Source organism: Stenella coeruleoalba (assembly GCF_951394435.1).
Source record: "Stenella coeruleoalba genome assembly, chromosome: 5".
NCBI classification, from domain to species: domain Eukaryota; kingdom Metazoa; phylum Chordata; class Mammalia; order Artiodactyla; family Delphinidae; genus Stenella; species Stenella coeruleoalba.
The window spans coordinates 44,108,793-44,124,682 of NC_137150.1; the positions used below are offsets into that span (position 1 = coordinate 44,108,793).

The 15,890-nt window shown below is 36.8% G+C and overlaps 1 long non-coding RNA gene across 1 annotated transcript in view; it reads left to right on the forward strand.

Annotated features, from left to right (window-relative positions):
• Nucleotides 1-509: 509 nt before the first annotated feature.
• The window catches only part of LOC307186937, a 74,445-nt gene continuing 59,064 nt past the window's right edge, over nucleotides 510-15,890 (forward strand). The window contains exons 1-2 of the long non-coding RNA XR_013828513.1: nucleotides 510-892; nucleotides 4,482-4,653. This is a non-coding gene — a long non-coding RNA (uncharacterized lncRNA). The remainder of the gene's footprint in view (nucleotides 893-4,481; nucleotides 4,654-15,890) is intronic.

Sequence of the window (15,890 nt, forward strand, 5' to 3'; positions counted from 1 at the left end):
AATCACTCACAGAAACGTACACATACACACTCACAGAAAGAGAAAAAGGGAAAAATTTATATATATCGTTGTTCCCAAAGTCCATGTCCTCAATTCAGGATGATTCGTTGTCTATTCAGGTATTCCACAGATGCAGGGTACATCAAGTTGATTGTGGAGATTTAATCCGCTGCTTCTGAGGCTGGTGGGAGAAATTTCCCTTTCTCTTCTTTGCTCGCACAGCTCCCGGGGTTCAGCTTTGTATTTGGCCCTGCCTCTGCGTGTAGGTCGCCTGAGGGCGTCTGTTCTTCGCTCAGACAGTACAGGGTTAAAGGAGCCGCTGATTCGGCAGCTCTGGCTCACTCAGGCCCGGGGGGGGGGGGTGGCGGGGGGGGAAGGGGGGAAGGGAGGGGCACGTAGTGCGTAGTGCGGGGCGGGCCTGCAGCGGCAGAGGCCGGCGTGACGTTACAACAGCGTGAGGCGCGCCGTGCGTTTTCCCCGGGAAGTTGTCCCTGGATCACAGGACCCTGGCAGTGGCGGGCTGCACGGGCTCCCGGAAGGCGGGTGTGGCGAGTGACCTGCGCTCGCACACAGGCTTCTTGGTGGCGGCAGCTAAAGCCTTAGCGTCCCATGCCCGTCTCTGGGGTCCGCATTGATAGCCGCGGCTCGCGTACCAGTCTCTGGAGCTCCTTTAAACAGAGCGCTTAATCCCCTCTCCTCGCGCACCAGGAAACAAAGAGGGAAGAAAAAGTCTCTTTTCTCTTCAGCAGCTCCAGACTTTTCCTGGACTCTCTCCCGGCTAGCCGTGGCGCACTAGCCCCTTCAGGCTGTGTTCACGCCGCCAACCCCAGTCCTCTCCCTTCGCTCCAACCGAAGCCCGAGCCTCAGTTCCCGGCCCTGCCCGCCCCGGTGGGTGAGTAGACAAGCCCCTCGGGCCGGTGAGTGCTGGTCGGCACCGGTCCTCTGTGCAGGAATCTCACCGCTTTGCCCTCCGCACCCCTGTTGCTGTGCTCTCCTCCTCGGCCCCGAAGCTTCCCCTCTCCGCCACCCGCAGTCTCTGCCTGCGAAGGGGCTTCTAGTGTGTGGAAATCTTTCGTCCTTCACAGGTTCCTCCCACTGGTGCAGGTCCCGTCCCTATTCTTTTGTCTCTGTTTTTTCTTTTTTCTTTTGCCCTACCCAGTTACGTGGGGGGTTTCTTGCCTTTTGGGAGGTCTGAGGTCTTCTGCCAGCGTTCAGTAGGTGTTCTATAGGAGCAGTTCCACGTGTAGATGTATTTTTGATGTATCTGTGGGGAGGAAGGTGATCTCCGCGTCTTACTCTTGCGCCATCTTCCTGGAGCTCCCCATTCAACTTTACAAACATTTATTACACTAATCAAATTCTTAAGTAATTATGAATCTGTTCTCTATCTGATCCCATCAATTCTATCCTTTTCACTTGTACCCTCATTTCTAAGACTCGGTACCTGTGGTACTGCTACTGGAAGCCTTACTTCATTTTCCTTATTTTAGATTTTGGATCGTCATAGTGTATTAGTATTTCCTTTTTTTTTTTTTTTGCCCACTATTAGCTTGATAGTTAAACATTCTGTCAGTGCTTACGTTTCCTTATAGTCTACAAAGTGCATCTTTGTTTTAACTTTCTGAAATCTTCATGCAGAACTTTATTCCACCATTGCTAGTTGTCCTCAGTGAAAGGACTAGTTTTCTGCCATTACCTAAAATGGAAATAGTAATTGCATTTGATCATTGTATTGAGAAACCTTATGAAAGAAAATTGGAAATGTTTCCATAAGTATGACTTTCTAACTAAAAAAAAGTCACCCGTAAAACTCTAATAACCTAAAGTTAAAAAAAGTTAAATGGAAGTCTCTAATCTGTATAAACTTCTTTCAAAAGAAAAATTTCAGTTGATTTTGATTTTCTCAAAATTATGGAAATGCTAATTATCTATTTTGTTTGTGAGACCAACTGATTTAAAGCCATGGATGTTTATTTGCTTAAATTCAATAAAACTGTTAAATAATTTATGGATCAGATTGAAAATTAAGTATTATGATTTAAAAAACCATAGACAGGGCTTCCCTGGTGGCGCAGTGGTTGAGAGTCTGCCTGCCAATGCAGGGGACACGGGTTCGTGCCCCAGTCCGGGACGATCCCACATGCCGCGGAGTGGCTAGGCCCGTGAGCCATGGCCGCTGAGCCTGCACGTCCGGAGCCTGTGCTCCTCAACGGGAGAGGCCACAACAGTGAGAGGCCCGCGTACCACAAAACAAAACAAAACAAAACAAAACAAAACCACAGACAACACTGATTCTTCCACCTAGATCCATGCTTCTTTGTGAACCAACTTTTGCAGCTAAAGAAATTCCAAATAATAAAATAACTTCAATTCATGGTACTACAAAGTGATGAAGCAAAATTTTCAAAAATGTTAACGGGTAATTTTCAGAAAAAGTAAAACTATGATTCCAATACAGATATAAAAATGAGGAATTTATTTTACTCATATGATATCAAGAGACCAGGCAGATTTTTTTTTTAACATCTTTATTGGAGTATAATTGCTTTACAATGGAGTGTTAGTTTCTGCTAAAGTGAATCAGCTATATGTATACATATATCCCCATATCTCTTCCCTCTTGCGTCTCCCTCCCACCCTCCCTATCCCACCCCTCTAGGTGGACACAAAGCACGGAGCTGATCTCCCTGTGCTATGTGACTGCTTCCCACTAGCTATCTATTTTATATTTGGTAGTGTATATGTGTCCACAGGCAGATGTTTGAACCAATTCAAAAGAAAAGCCAAAACAGCACATATTTATATATTGGGTTGGCCAAAAAGTTCGTTCGGTTAGTGAATACATTGTTCAATAAAATTCTTGGTGAAAATGAAAAATGTCTCATTTTTACTTAAAACCAAACGAACTTTTTGGCCACCCAATAAAACAAAGGAATTTTGCGTGAATTGCAAATGGAGACAAAACTGATTTTCCACCGGGGAGCTGGATGGGGGAGGGAGGTAGACACAGTTCAGTTAGTATCACACAGGACAGAGTTGCAAAGATAATGAACAGAGCTATAATCTGATTAATCCACACTGTATGCTATAGAAAATGTATAATTTTCCATTGAAAAGCAATTTTTTTCAACAAAATTAATTTGGTCGAAAAATCACAACACTTACAAAATATAAGCACATATATAGATTCATAACACTCACAAAAATATAAGCACATATATAGATTGACAAGTTCTTTTTCACTAAGAGTTTTTAGTAACCAAAACCCTAACCATGCTCCATTTTGATATCGGGGAATAGATGTTAAGCTTTAGCTTTAAGGTGGTATTAATGTGATGTTACCAAGAAATTCTAGGCTTGGGACTATTTTCAGATGAAATTCCAGAGTTTCTCAAAGTCTGGTAAATCAGTTGCATCAAAATTTTCTAAGGTACCAGTAAAACACAAATTTCTGAGTCCCACCTCTGATCTATTGAATCTGAACCTCTGGCATTGGCACCTGGGGATTTACGTACATAAAACGGTTTGTAGGCAATTCTTAGGCCCAAGAAAGTTTTGGGGCCCCAGTCTTAGAAAATTGCTCAAGCCTCTAAAGTGACTTATTTTTGCCCTGAGCTTCAGGTCTATTTCATCAAATGTTGCCTTGTAGGGCCAGTTTAGTATTTTTGAGGTAGATGTTGATGGGAATAACTTACCTGATCATTTGAACAAATATAAATTTAGTCTGGTTCACTTTTAAAAATCCAGTTTTTCTTTTCCCTCTTTTAAAATGTGTTTCGATTTTGTTTCCTGATAACCAGTTATTATTCAAGTTAATTTTGATCTTGTTTAAAGAAAGACATTGTTGAACTTGTTCTTCTTGTGTCCTATTGAAATTTAAAAAAAAAAATTTGAATCTTAATATGTTATACCATTGAAATCCAACAGATCTCCGGCACACTTTAAAACTGCAATATAGAGAGCAGACAAGATGGTGGAGCAGAAAGACCCTCAGCTCACCCCCTCTCATAAGCACACCCAAATTACAACTATCTGCAGAACAACTGTTAGGGAACTGTTGACCGAAACTGCTTACCAAGGCAGTTTTTTGCCAGGCTCGATAATAACCGCTTGCCTGAGATGACTCACAACAGGAGGTCTCGCCCGATAAGGAGCTCGGTGCTGAAAACTAACCCTGAGAATTCGGGAGAGGCCAAAAGGAGGGAGAAGATGCCAGTGCCTAATATGGGCCAACCTCCCAGAAACCCTCACCCTAGAATCCATCTTGGCTAAAGGATGCACGCACCACCAGGAAGCACCCTGAGTCAGACCAGATGTGTGCACAAGCAAGACGATTGGCCAGGGACAACCCAGAAAGCTAACCCCACTACCATAAAACCTGAGACTGGGAGCCGTGGCAGAGCAGTTCTCCTAGGTTCCCTTACCCTGCTGCTCTCCACCCTGGCACCCCTTCCCAATAAAACCTTTTGCTTTGTCAACAGATGCAATTCATTTCCGAGTGTTAGACAAGAGCCCACTCTTGGGCCCTGGAAGGTGTCCCCCTTCTGGTAAACAGCCAGATGAAAAAAAACAGCCATAGATGAAAAAGACTGGAACCTACCAGAAAAGATCTTCTATGACTAAAGACATAAAGAAGGAACCACAACGAGACAGGTAAGAGAAGCAGACTCATGATATAATCAAATTCCATAACCCCGGGTGGGCCACCCACAAACCGGAGAATAATTATATTGCAGAGATTCTCCCACAGGAGTGAGAGCTCTGAGCCCTACATAAGGCTCCCCAGCCCAGGGTCTGGCACCAGGAAGACAAGGCCCCGAGCATTTGGTTTTGAAGGCCAGTGGGGCTTAACTGCAGGAGCCCCACAGGACTGCGGGAAATAGAGACTTCACTCTTAAAAGGCACAAAATCCCACGCATGCCGGGACCAAGGGCAGAGGTAGTAATTTGATGGGAGCCTGGACCAGATCTACGTGCTGGTCTTGGAGAGTCTCCTGGAGAGGCCAGTGGGGGCTGTGGGGGGCTGCAGCTCACCCTGGGGACATACACACTGGTGGCAGACATACTTGGGAACAGTCAGAGGCATGAACATTGTGCCAAGACCTGGCTCCACCCGACAGCCTGCAGGCACTAGTGCTAGAGACAGTTTTGTTTGTTATAACTAGGGCAGTGGGGGCAGTGGGATGTGTGCTACTGGTCCCTAGTGAGCAGAGGCCAAGGATCCTACTAAACATTCTATGGTGCAGAGAATGGCCCTGCACAACAGAGACTTATTCTGTCTAAAATGTCAATTATGCCACTATTGAGATACCCTGGTTTACTCATAGTGTAATATTATAATGATACTAATAAAACCTACATCATAAGATTAGACTTAGTTATATACAATACATAGTGTACAGAAAGGCATTCCATAATGGTGCTTATAATCATTATTGGAAACAATGGACACCCACAGGGCTTTTATGCCTCCCCAGAAGGCCGTGGCTTGATAGGTACATATATACCCATCACAAGTAAGTGTAAATATTACTGTCATTTCTCTTGTGAGAAAAGTGAGACTGGAAGTGTTCTGTGACTTAGCCAAATCACAAAGCAATTACAGTGGCCCCTTGGCAACTTTGGGGCTAGGGGTGCTGACTGCCTGTATAGTGAAAAATCCCTCTATAACTTTATAGTCAGCCCTCCCTATAAGTGGATTCAACCAACTATGGATTGTGTAAGTACTACTGTAGTATGTATTGAAAAAATCTGCAAGTAAGGGAACCCGCACAGTTCAAACCTATGTTTAAGGGTCAACTGTAAATGTTTGAGCCAAGATTGACTTTTCTGTTTTTATCTTTTAATCCAAAACAGCATGTTTATTCAATCTTTACAAATTTTGCAATAGCCTAATATAACTTATTGATAATAATTAGCCCACTGTATCAAGAGTGATGGTATTAGCATTGTTTTCTCAAGTCAGAATTTGTTTTATGTTGTTTCTCTAAATATTTCAGTGTTACAACTTATATCTTGAACTAAATTACACTCTTGGGTTTTAACCAATGAGATGAATGCAAAATATTATTTTCTGCTATTTTGTTGTTTGTTTGTTTTTAAGTGATGTAAATGAAACTAGCTGTTGAATATATATATATTCATCCCTAGGCATAACATATATGTGTGTGTGTACATATATATATATATATATATATATATATATATATATATGTACACACACACATATACATATCTATATCACACTTAAGTGAGTATAAACTTCTTCCCACATTTTTACTCATTTTAGAATGTCTTTGGTCTTTCACAGGAGTATTACCCTTGTTCTCCTCTAACACATAAACTTGGTCAGAAAAGGCATGAGTCACCCTGAATGTATTTATTTGTTTAATTTAAAGGGGTTTTAAATTTTGAAATCTCAATGCATCTCACTTCAATGCCCAACCCTTTGTCTTATAAACAAAACAAGGACTTGAATGATCACATTCTCAACAGATGCAGAGCGAAATTATAGTGAAAGAGGTTACTCTAAATAAGGATTAGGTGTTGTACCAACCATCTGTTAAAACATTCCTCACTTTAATATTCATAACTCCTATGAATGTGTTTGCAATGTCAAAGAATTTAAAAACATACGCCAGGGGCTTCCCTGATGGCACAGTGGTTAAGAATCTGCCTGCCAATGCAGGGGACACGGGTTTGAGCCCTGGTGCGGGAAGATCCCACATGCCACAGAGCAACTAAGCCTGTGCGCCACAACTACTGAGCCTGTGCTCTAGAGCCCACGAGCCACAACTACTGAAGCCTGCGTGCTGCAACTACTGAAGCCCGTGCGCCTAGTGCCTGTCCTCTACAACAAGGGAAGCCACTGCAGTGAGAAGCCCCCTCACCACAAAGAGTCGTAGCCCCTGCTCGCCACAACTAGAGAAAGCCTGCTCGCAGCAACGAAGACCCAATGCAGCCAAAAATAAAATAAATTAAAAAAAAAAAACAAAAAAACTAGAGGGTGTGCTGTGCCCACTGGTCCTCTGCTAAAAAAAAAATAAAAATAAAAAATAAAAACATAAGCCATTGCCAGACAAAAGAATTCCACTTTAAAAAACACATGGAATTATGATTATTTCTATAATTTTAAAAACATTGTTTTCGAAGGTCAAACTTCATGATAAAATTCAATCAAATTAAATTATTAAGTTTTTAAAAAATGTTGAATTATAGATTAACACATTTTCTCTGGGCCTTTAGTTTCTTGTATTCTCAACGTCTTTGGAAAAAGGAAATTAGGGGAGTAGGAAAGGTTTGTATCAAAAATCATAAATAATAAATAGTTATTTTCCTTTTTAAAAAGAAGCAAATATTATAAGAATCACCTATTTTTTATAAAATTTTCACAGTTAAATTATTCTTCACAGTTAAAACAAAATGATCAAGAATTTTCCCTTAATCACAAGTTAAAATCTGATATGTGACATATATGTACAGTTTTGAAAAACAGAATACATCAAACTGAAGAAACCAGACCAAAAATGGATTATTCCTTGAAATTTGTAACTTTGAAACTTATTAAGATTTTCAAAAATTATGCTAAATTTTGCACATGGTATTCTTTGACACATATCTCCCTTGAGTTAAAAACTATTTCAAACTTGTACGAATTACATTTTACATTTACAGAGAAGGTCACGTTGGAAACCTTCATGAAAATCTCAAGTCAATAAGTAAGTTTCTATGTATAATTCATTTTTTGTTTTCCTATATTCCTTTGCTTTATCTGGGTCTTAAACACTTCAAATGATACTGTATAAGCCATGATAAAATGAGTATTCAGAACTGTAAAAGTAAGAATATTTGTGATCCAAGATTTGTAAGATAATAGGAAGATCAACGATTAATATAGTGGCATCATCATCTCAGTTACAGAATCTAGAACAAAAGTTGTTAGCTGAAGAAAGGAAAGAAAACTTTTGGCTAAGGGAATGTTTCTGCATGAAAACTACCATTTTAAGCCATTGTTAAATAATATGTATTATATTCAGTTTTTTAGTGACTAGTTCATTAATTTAATATGACACACACTGTATAGTAAATTAAAAATTTAGAAATATAAAATTAATATAATAGCCTTGGAAGTCAGCTAAAGAGTCATAAACTAAGGAAATTAGTCTGAAAAACAAGCTGCTCTTATCCTGGCATACTGATGTGTCTAATTGCCATTGGAAAGATTATTTTAAAAGAATTTAAAGTTTCATTTTCACAAGATGTTACTCTTGAACCCTAACAAATTCACTTTTCAGTAAAAACATTTACACAAATATGTGTATTTCAATCATTTATTTTTAAAACATCTATGATCTAGTGAATTTTTGACTAATCTGGGCAAGTACTCCTATATAAGCCTATGATTTAAATTTAAAATTTCTGAGAACATACTTACTGAGTTCTAAAAGAATAAAGATTTTCAGAAACACTGACCTTGGGTATTGGACCACCATATATTAGCAATAACAAAATTTAAATCATTTGTATATTGCTCTATTTTTTCTAGATGTATTACTAAAAAATATCTTCTGTGTTTACATAGAGCAAGTGGTTAAAATATATTTGCCAAAGTTTTTATATTATAATTTTCCTTTTATTTCCAATTTACTTGAAGTCAATAGAAGATTTTGGCAAGTAAAGAGTTGCTTTTGTTGGTAATCCATTGGTACCATAAAATGTAATCAGTGTTCCCTAGATACTAAGTAAATTGTGGAACCTTAAGGAAGCAGTGTGGATTCTTAAAGTTAATGGCTAAGTGATAAAATGTGTTTAAGTTTAATCACTTTACTTACATAGTCATTGATTTCCTTTAACACCCTTGCCTAGTATGCCACACTTGACAACTATTTTCCATCATTACCCAATCAGAATTCAAGTACAGACCCAAGAGCAGGGAGAAAAATGCTCCCACCAAGTTCTGGTTTTCGCAATACTCTTGATTCCTTTTTACTAAAAACCTTTTGAAGCAATTTCATGACCATTGATTGACTTACTGCATCATATTTTGCTTGCAGGGTATATTTTCCCTGATCATACATAGTTCAGTCTGGTATGAAGTTATACCATTTGGCATTTTAATGCAGGCAACATAAGCATCAGTTCTAAAGGAGACAGTAAGCAACTGTAATGACAATAGTCATCAAATTACACGTCCAGCATATTTTCCGTGCAATGCATGCTATTGGTGAAAACACATCATGGCCCTAGTCCTTGTAGGGTTTATAATAAAATAGGAAAACAAAAGGCTTGGCTCTAGCAATTATTTAAAAGTAAGTGCTAAATTATGTGGCACTCATTATAAACATGCATGCAGGCCCAGGAAACTATCTCTTATATTGGCTGGACTGGTATACTAAAGTATTATAGCAGGGAAGAAACATTCAGAGAAAAGCCTTGCAGACACAGTGCCTGGGTTGGCATCCCAGCTCTACCATGTGCTATCTTTGTGACCTTGGCCAGGTTTTTTAACTTTCCATGACTTGGGTTTCTCATTTATAAAATAAGAATAATATTGTACCTAGCTTGTGAGATGATGCATAAAGAGCAATTAGCACTCAACAAAAATTCACCTTTTGTAATGGAATAACCATACAAGTGATGAAGGTTCAGTGAGAAAAGGCCAGCCTTGTATGATGAGTCAGAGTTGAGTAGACCTGAGTTTTAAGGGTGGTAAGTAATTCCTGGAGAGTTAGGATTTTCTACTTCATGGAGGGTGTTAAAAGTTTATCCTGTTTGAAAAAACTGTCTGAAACTTGTAAATAAGGCCATAAAATATGGGTGACATATCACATAGGGCAAGAGGTCGCACAAAGATTATCTAGGGCCATGCTGTCTAATAAGATAGGAGGAGCTACATGTGGCTATTGTGCACTTGAATTATGACTTGTCTGAGATAAGATGAGCTGTTAGTTAAAAAACAAACCTGGTTCCCAAGACTTAGTATGAAAAAAATTCAAAATATCTTCTTATTTTTTTACAGTGATTAGATGTTTGAAATGACAATATTGGGTTAAATAAAATGTGCTACTAAAATTAATTTTATCTCTTTATTTTTAATAAGTCTATTAAAAATAAAAATTATGTGTAGCCTGAAATATTTCTATTGCACTGTGCCAGTCTAGGGGAATATACTTTGTTTATGTCATTAGTTGTTTTTTGTTTTTTTGTTTGCGGTACGCGGGCCTCTCACTGTTGTGGCCTCTCGTGTTGCGGAGCACAGGCTCTGGACGCGCAGGCTCAGTGGCCATGGCTCACTGGCCCAGCAGCTACGCGGCATGTGGGATCTTCCTGGACCTGTGTCCCCTGCATCGGCAGGCGGACTCTCAACCACTGCGCCACCAGGGAAGCCCCATTAGTTATTATTGATTAAAGATTCTAGGCTTTTTGAAGTTACTTGCTAACTTGTACGTATTTCTCTAACAGAGATGTAAATAATTTCAGTTCAGTGGAACAGATAACCTTAAAGAAATAAGATATGGCCTTGTAGACATCAAATTATTTCATATATAACTCAGAAATTACACAGACAACAACATTTCTTTGTTGTCTGTATAACTTAGCTTCTCAGATGCTCTTTGAACCAGTCATGACATCTTACTAATTTCCTCATTAATTAATGAGTTTAACAAAATTTTTACATTTGCTTAAAAGTTGTAAGATTATCTTTGATAACCACACGTTACAAAAAAGAGAAAGCCAAATTGTTGAAGTCGGGAATAAAAAGCCCTTTGTACAATATGGGAGAGTATTTAACAGACCTGCATTACTAACTGGGTCCTGGTGTATGCTACTTAACCTTTTAAGTTGCTTAACTTCACTGAGCTGCTAAAAATTTCTTTGTAAGTTGCAATAATGATACTTAGTTCAAAAGGTTGGACTTAAATATGATAAAGTAGCTTTGTTTTTACATTTTTTATATTGAGTTATGGTTGATGTACAATATTATGTAAATTACAGGTGTACAACATAGTGATTCACAATTTTTAAAAGTTGCACTCCATTTATAGCTATTATAAAATGTTAGCTATCCCTATATCTTCCTTATGCACTCATCTGTTGATAAACACATAGTTTGCTTCCATATCTTGGCAATGGTAAATAATGCTGCTATGAACATTGAGGTGCATGTATCTTTTCAAATTACTGCTTTGTTTTTTGGGGTTTTTTTTCCCCCCCTTTTTTTTGGTTATATAACTAGGAGTGGAATTGCTGAGTCTTATGGTAGTTCTACTTTTAGTTTTTTGAGAAACCTCCAAGCTGTTTTCCACAGTGGCACTGCCAATTTATATTCCCACCAACAGTGTATGAGGGTTCCCTTTTCTCCACATCCTTGCCAATGTTTGTTATTTGGGTACTTTTTTTCTTTTTCTTCTTCTTTTTTTTTTTTTTTTGACCACACCATACAGCTTATGGGATCTTAGTTCCCTGACCCAGGCCCTCGACAGTGAAAACACAGAGTTCTAACCATTGGACTACTAGGTAATTCCCTTGTGTTCTTTTTGATATTAGCCATTCCGACAGGTGTGAGGTGATATCTCATTATGGTTTTAATTTGCATTTCTCTGATGATTAGGGATGTTGTGCATATTTTCATGTGCCTGTTGGCCATCTGTATGTCTTCTTTGGAAAAAATGTCAATTCAGGACTTCTGCCCATTTTTAAATTGGGTTGTTTGCTTTCTTGATGATGAGTTATATGAGCTGTTTATACAATTTGGATATTAACCCCACATCGATCATATTATTTGCAAATCTTTTCTCCCATTTGGTAGGTTATTTTTTCATTTTGTTGATGGTTTTCTTTGTTGTGCAAAAGCTTTTAAGTTCAGTTAGGTCCCATTTATTTATTTTTGCTTTCATTTCCTTTGCTTTAGGAGACATCCAAAAAGAATATTGCTATGATTTATGGCAAAAAGTGTCCCACCTATGTTTTCTCCTAGGAGTTTTATGGTTTCCAGGCTTACATGTAGGTCTTTAACCCATTTTGATTTTATTTGTGTATATGCTGTTAGCAAATGTTCTAATTTCATTCTTTAACATGTAGATGTCCAGTTTTCCCAGCACCATTTATCGAAGAGATTATCTTTTCTCCATTATATATTCTTGCCTTGTTTGTCATAGATTAACTGACCATAAGCACATGGGTTTATTTCTGGGCTCTCTATTCTGTTCCACTGATATATGTATCTGTTTTTGTGGCAGTACTGTACTGTTTTGTTGTTGTTTTAGTACCATACTGTTTTGATTACTGTAGCTTTGAAGTAGAGTCTGATATCAGGAAGCATGATTCCTCCAGCTCTGTTCTTCTTTCTCAAGATTGTTTTGCCTATTCAGGGTCTTTTGTCTTTCCATTATTCCATTAAATATGATAATGTACTCTAAATGTCCACCACAGTGTATGGAATATAATGATTCAGTAAATGGCATATTTTATTGTTATATGTGATTAAGATTTTTTGAATAAATGAACAAGCCAGTAAAATAGTCTTTTATAAAGTGCTTTTTTTTTTAATGATGCCTGCAGAATAGTTAAGAGAGTGAAAAAGGTAGTATTGTGAAAATCAATTTGTAAAGTATAGGATGCAGTGGACCTAGGCAATTGGTGACAACAGTAAAAAGAGAAATGAAAGGATGAATTCGTTAGAAAGAAGTAGCAATATTTGGTGACATATTAAAAGTAAGGAAGAACAAACATAAAGTGATGCCATTTACAGAATCATAGAATTGTTGTGTGGAAGGTTGAACTTGCTGAGAACGATTCCTAAATTTTTCTTGTGTTGTCTTTGAAGTAGAAGGACATATACATGATGATTTTTACAATCTTCTAGACATTGTGAAAAAGATAAGTGGGAACTTAGAGCAGTTGGGTTTCTTGGAGGTCATTCACAACGGATGTAATAGTTAAAGCTATGAATGTGTGATCTCAGAAAGAGTGGGTGTAGAGAGGTGGGAGTCTAGGGCCTCAGGAATTCAAATGAAAAGGAGCAATGATTGAAGCCAGAGAAGGATACACTACAGAGATATTGGGGGGAAAAAGTGCAGAATTACTACTTTGGAGTTTTACTTGTCATTCTTTATTAAAATAACATGATTAGTTTCCATTTGCCATTATTTCTAAAATCTGAAATATCTAACTTGTGTGTTTTATAATTAATTCAGTCTTCCTTACATAAAAATAAGTGCAGCTAGGTCATAAATTTGAAACTAACAATGCATGGACACACAAGCTTCTGAAATCATGAATTGTCTATTAACCACAGTAGAAGTTTTCAAACCTATTTTGACATATTTTTCATATTTTAAAATTTAGGTAAAAATTGATTGTTTGCCTGTGTTTGAAATTTTTAGCTTTTCTTAAAATGATGGATTTTTACACTCAATTTTATTATTATAACAAAATAAAATAAATTCAGATAAGATATTGATGTCAAATTAGCATAATATTTGAAATCTGTCAATTCATGAGCCTAATATTAATAGCACATTAATGTTTTCACATATAGACTGAAACAAAAAATCTATCATACAAAGCTCAAGGTTAAGCATCTTAGCCATTAGGTCTTAAATTTAGCTATTGCTATTATTAATGCAGTTGAATAAGAACTTAATTTTCTCTTGGAGTAGGAGAAATAGGAAAATGTTGGCATTAATGAAATAGAAATTTTTGAGAAATATTTGGTAAGATTATCCCCTCTACATGACTGGCTTTATCTTCAATTCCATCTCATCTTCATTATAAACAAAAAATTAATACCACTTGACTTAACTATAATGTGCATGTATTTCTGTAGATCACATGCCAGAAATTTTGGCTGCTCTCCCTGAACTTTAATTAGAATCTTCAAACCCTACTCAATAAGAAATTAACCTTACTTCACTACATTTTGAATTCTTTCAGAGAACATAGGCAATTATGACTTGTAGTATATCTTGGATAAAGGTATTTTATGGAAATTAGGATTGTTATTGAATCTAAAGTGTAAGTTATAGAATGTGATATTAAACATCATAATAAAAAGTCCATAACCAAGAAAACATAGGTTACAAAATTTTCTTTTGTAATTATTGTCTATTTATTCAACACATGTTTATTTTTTAATGGAGTTTTATGTTTCTGTTCTTTTTAGCCTATTCCCCTAGTGGAATATTCCTAGTACAGTAAATGTGAATGGGGTGGCTAATCCACCATTGACAAACATGGTATTATGGGGTTTTTTTGTTTAGAAACTACTGTGACTATTTTTTGAAATACACTTTGCAAATTTAAGAGTATACAGTCAAGAAAATAATAAGTTCCATGGAATATACTTCTAAATCTTTCCACTTTGACAAATTCTCTAGTTTATAATAGGACCAATAAATAGGAAGGAACAAAAAATCATAGTAAGCCTTTGGATGTATGAATTAATTTGTTACATTAGGAATGGTACGACTAGATATCAGTGAATTGGCCATTTTCCTTGATTAAAATTAATTTCTCCTTGAATAATCTGTAAAGCCTAAGAATTAGTAAGACTTTGTTAACTTCCATTTTATTTGACCAATTTAGTTGCCTCAACAAATCCAAACTAAATACTATAACAGTTAAAGATGTTTTCTAAAATTGACAATTACTTCATTTTCACATAATAAAAATTGTTAAATAAGACATTAAGTTAAACCAAATATTTGACTTACTCTGAACATTTAGTTAAGCTCACATGACACATTAAATTTAATATTTTATACCATGATACCACTGTAGAATACGAATAGCATAAAACAAACAAGCAAATAGATCTGTCACAATGCAGACTCTCTGCTAGACAATCTGAAAATATTGACCCCTAAGATAATATAGTTTTTTTTGTTACTAAAGAGGAGCTGGCACATGAAAAAATGAGATGCCAGTCTGTTTCCATCTGTGTGCTATTCCTGCCATGTACCCAGAATCATATTTCTTCTTGGAAACTATATTACAATGTTTCTCTCAAGGGGAAACCTATTCAACACATAATACAGCTCATCTATCCTTATATTTTGACGGCTAATTTGGCCAGAATTAAAGAAAAAGAAAAAAACTACATTATTTCAATTTCAATATCAGTGATAAATAATTTGTTTTATAAATGCCAAATTTTTAAACAACTTTTTAGATTTCTAGGGCTTTCCTGTTCTGAGGATTGTCAGAATAGTTAGTGATTTCATAAAAATGGAGTTTTAAAATTAACACACATTGCATAAAGACTTTAAAGAGTTTTGGTAATCGGTGAATGTTGATCAGTCCTTGGAGAAAAGAAAAATATTTTATTGAAAATATTTATTATTGTGTTTTTAAGAGAAATAACTTCAATTTCATTGCGCAGTAAAAATAGGATGTATGATTTTTGCTTAAGTGCACATTTTAATTTTCATAAATTTATTTTGTAATATAGTGTAAGGGCAAATACAAATTAAAAATAAGAGGCTTAATTCTCTCTCTTGAAAGTAAGGGAAGAGATACACTTCCCTCCTTTTTATCAGAGCATTTACTTTAGAAAACTTAAAATTGTAAGTTTTTCCTCCTCTTTTAGAAATATAAGTACACCCTTTTGAAAATGAGACCTTTTGTCAGCTTTATGACCAAAGAATACCTTTCTCAAAGACCTGGAAACATCAAGGGAAATACTACCCTTATCTCCCAGTTTCTGTGGAAGATTAGAAGTGGGCACCTTGTTCCAAGTTACAAAACTATCTCTTTCATAAAGATATGAGAGGTTTGTTTTCCCTAGGAATAAAGCCAATTAGGTAACACAGGGGGTCAATTCACTTATCAGGTAAAGTTAGAATGAACTATGTATGACCAATTCTGCTGTCAAGTTCTCCTACTTGAGAG